The sequence below is a fragment of the Neophocaena asiaeorientalis genome, unplaced genomic scaffold (genome assembly GCF_003031525.2).
Source record: "Neophocaena asiaeorientalis asiaeorientalis breed wild unplaced genomic scaffold, Neophocaena_asiaeorientalis_V1.1 scaffold180, whole genome shotgun sequence".
In the NCBI taxonomy this organism is placed as follows: Eukaryota; Metazoa; Chordata; class Mammalia; order Artiodactyla; family Phocoenidae; genus Neophocaena; species Neophocaena asiaeorientalis.
Genome location: NW_020173697.1, coordinates 4,238,614 through 4,242,843, shown reverse-complemented (window position 1 = coordinate 4,242,843; position 4,230 = coordinate 4,238,614). Strand labels below are relative to the sequence as shown.

General features: G+C 55.2%; 1 pseudogene; it reads left to right on the top strand.

Moving 5' to 3' along the window:
* Positions 1-2,186: 2,186 nt before the first annotated feature.
* LOC112403177 (bcl-2-like protein 13) lies at positions 2,187-3,616 on the top strand (annotated as a pseudogene).
* The last annotated feature ends 614 nt before the right edge of the window (positions 3,617-4,230 follow it).

The following is a 4,230-nucleotide window of genomic DNA, read 5'->3' as shown; positions in this document are numbered from 1 at the left end:
GAACGCTGGGGCTGGAACCTCTGTTCCATACACCTGAGACACCCTGAGAACTGCAGTCATGACCATGGAACAAGCCTCCCCCATCACTGGATTGCTAAGCAGGTACAGCCCAAATAAACTGGTTTTAAGTTTGTATCAGCCCTTCAAGCCCATGTTCCATAGGTAATTTACACACAAAAATGACAGGCAGTACCTGCTACATCATCTTCAAGAGTACCCAAATTCCTCGTGTGGATGGGAGTAGATATGAGTTACCACCATGTGTGGCAACTTACCTTAAGCTGAAGGGAGCCGGGGGACCTGGCCCTGTGACCGGATGCTGGTATCCTTTCTTGAGCATCGTCCTTGGAAGAGCCTTGTGGAGAAACACAGTTGAGTCACTGGTTTAGCGAGCTTTAATATTTTGAAATTTCGTGAAACTCTTTAGATTATATTACATCAAACACTGACTTATTTTAACTATTATTTAAAATAAAATATTACAGGATCAGTATTATTTCAACATATATTAAAAATAAATATTAACATAAAGAGTATATGTACCTATAATTGCTGCAAAACTTAAATTCTTTTTTCCATTGGGGAAATCCTTGTTGAAAATGAGCAGAGCAGGTACCAACAAATAAAAAATATTATTTAAAATAAACAAATGATTTAAATGGTGCACGCTGAAGTGTGAGGGAGCCTGAAAAAATGCACCCTCCCTTCTCAGACCAAGTTCTGAAACGACAGAGGAATGTGAGGAAGAGTAAGGCAGGCGGGAGCTCCAAACATCAGCTGGTCTGTCTGTGAAGAGTGGGCTTCGGAACCCCGAACCCACAGGGACAGACCGGCCACGCAGCCTGACCTGCCTCCGAACCCTCCTGCAGGGGGCACTGCTGAGCCCGAGCTCTCTGGAGGGCGGTGGGCGCTGGAGGTCCAGGGCCTCGGAAGTGCCTGGGCTCCACCACAGACCAGGGGTCCCCTCTGTTCTCCACTTAGGCGGAAGCTTCAGAACTGGGGAAAAAGCCACGCCAGCCCGCAGTGATTAACTCCTGAACTTAAGATTTCCATTTATGACGGTTCATTTATTTATTCCGTCATTATTTATCTGTTCCCTCTAATCCTCTGGTTCCTTTACGAGATGAAATAGTATGTGAAGTGCATCAGATTCTATTTGCAGACTGCCTGGGTTTAAATCCTGGCTCCACTGCTTACTAGCCATGACGTGGGGCAAGTAACATTTCTAAGCCTCAGTTTTCTGTAAAGTGTTTACCTATGTTATGATAATACATGAAAAGCATCGTTCAGTTCTTGGTGCACAGTGAGTGCTCAGTAAGGTCACTGATGGCGTTGCTCGAGTTGTTTGTTTTTAGTCTTCCTGGTACCCTCATGAACACACAGACCAGTGCGTCTCAAACGTCAAAGCTCGGACAGCTCACGGTTAGTCTACCTGGAGTGGGGCTAGAGCATCTGTGTGTCTACCACTCCCTAGGTGATGCTGACCTGCTGGTTTAGGCACTGCACTTGGAGGTGTGAGACCTGCACGCCTTACACAAGGTGCTGGATAAGGTAGACACTTCTTAGTTTTCTCTTCTTTAGCTAAAACAAAATTCTTTAATAGAATCAGCTGTCTCTGTCTAATGCTGCTGTCCTCAGTATTTTAAAGGGTCAATCCATACCTAACTAGGTGGTAAAAGGCTTTGGGATGGGTTAGACTCAGCTCTGCCCCTAACGTTTGCAGGGTTCAAGGCAAGATTTCAGTTGGAGGCCCATGTGCTATATGTCCAAATAGTTAAAAAGTTATAATCAAACAAACGAGCTTAAATAAAATCTGTGCTACTCCCAACAAGCACATGGAAAGATGCTCAACATCACTATTCATTAGGAAAATGCAAATCAAAACCACAGTGGGATACCACCTCATACCCACTAGGAAGGTGCTATCAAAAAACAAAAACAAAACAAACCCCCAGAAAACAGCAAGTGCTGGGGAGGATGTGGCGACACGGGCACCACTGTACACCGCTGGTAGGAATACGAAGCGGCGCAGCTGCTGTGGAAAACGGTACGGTGGCGCCGTAAAAAGAAATTAAAAACAGAGTTATCTGCCGCCGCTGCGCCTTTCACCTCTTCGGGGGCAGGGACCTGGGCCAGGTTTTACACATCTGCAAGCAGACCGTTCCGGAGCTCTGCCAGCCGACCCCATGGCGTCCTCTCCCACTGTGCCTCTGGGGGCTCACTATGAAACAAAGTGTGTCGTCCTCGGCTACCTGGGAGTCCTCTCTCAGGAGGAGCTGCGGGAGTAACATCTTTCCTCACCCCAAGGGGTTCGACAAGATATGGCTTCACCATCTCTGGATCGAGAAATTTTATTAAAAGGTAAAACTGAAATTGAAGAGCTAAAATCCCTGGACGAAGAAATTTCTGAAGCCTTCGCCAGCACAGGCTTCACCCGGCACTCTTTGCCCGTGTTCAGCCCCACAAACCCCGACAAGTTTCCGCAGAGGACCGCTTGGCCCACCTGGGGAGAAGGCGTCGCAGGAGCCGAGGGCGCCTCTGCGCGGGGTCTTGCAGTCGCCCCTCCGCCGGATGCTAAAGCTCTTCAGCCTGGTAGACAGACCCCCGTGAGGACTCCGCGGCGCACAGCAGCGGCAGACAGTTCAGGAAAGGAAGTGAAGGGACCGCTGCAGGCAAGCAGAGCTGCAGGGAGCACACAGGCCAAGGGCGTACCAGGCACGTCGGGAACGTACACTGGAGCACACACAGTTCACGCCAGCGGCCTGAATAAGACGTTGGTGCCTCCGATTTTGCTACGACCAACGCTCTTGGGGTTGACAAGGCAAGCTCAGGAGCCTTGCAGCACATCGCTGCAGTTTGGTGAGACTCTCCCAGAGGACCACGCCGCCGAGCGCATCAGGCAGCAGGGTGGCTAGGGCACTGCCTTTAATCTCCTTTAACCTGGAGTCCGCGGAGGAGGACGAGCAGCGCCCCGCGGGGCCACGGAGGACAGCAACGACCTCCACGTCCCGCCCAGGGGCGGCTCCACGCTCGCCAGCCCCGCCGAGGCTCCGACGCCCGCGATGGCGTCCTGGCGGGCCGAGGGCTTCCCCGTGTCGCTGTCCAGCAGCCAGAGCTGGCGCACCGAGAGCCCACCGGTGTCCCCGGGTCCCGAGCCCTGGCAGCAGGTCACAGTGGACCCCGAAGAAGTCGAGAGCTTGGACAGCAACGGGGCCGGAGAGAAGAGCGAGCAAGTCCTCCACCTCAGACCTCGCGCACGTGGAGAAGCAGGGGTTCCCGAGGGCACGGAGTCGGCGGCCGGGGAGCCTGGCCCCGAGGGGTCGGCCGGCCAGACAGCCGGCCCCACGACATCTCTGTCTGCGGAACTTGCTGAAGAAGAGGCAGGAGCGGCCGCATCCGAAGCTGCCGAACGGGAGCAGAGCCCCCCGGTTGAGCCCCCAGCAGCCCCGCCGGGCGGGCGGAGAGCACGCGGCCCGCGGGCGGGGCCCTGTCCAGCGGCCACGACAAAGCTGGCCCACCGCCCGAGGGCAAGTCCCTCTCGCTCGGCGGAGGGGCAGCTGCCGTTGCCATCCTGGAGGTGGCAGTTGGGGTGGCACTGGCTCTGAGAAGGAAGTAGATTTTTCGGAGAGAGAAGACAAAAAGGCGTAGGGTTTTAGTCGTGTCCACCGGACTGGAGCGGCCAGGAGCTGGCTGGACATCCCTTGGACATTCCGGGGTCAGGAGGACTTGGGTCCACAGGGCAGGGGGCCGACCCACGTGTTAGGGCTTGAGCTGGAGGCCGTGCGCGGTGGTCTGATTGGAGGCCCCGGGCCTAGGTGCCTGTGCCCTGTAGGGTGCGAAGCCTCCGCCCACCAGCCCCGTAGCGCCTTCCCCAGTGGTGACAGCCCCACCCCACGTGTCTCCCCGTGTTGCCAAACGTCCCCCGGGGACAACGTCGTCCCGTGAGAGCCATAGTCTCAGAGCGAGAGGGTCCCCGTGCGGGGGCCTAGGGGGCAGACCCCAGGCAGGAGGGCGTGGTGGGCCCCTCAGCTGCTGGCGCACTCCTGCCTGGGGTCTCTCAGCTCCTCTGTTCTTCCCACCCTCAGTCCCGCAGCCCAGGTGCTCTGCCGGGTCTCAGCCGCCTCGCCCCAGGGTGCCCCGAGGCCCTGTGGAGAGGGCTCTCCCAATGCTTCCCGCAGTTCCCCTTGTAAAGATGCTGCCTTTAGTCTTTAAACGTACAAGACGGAAGAG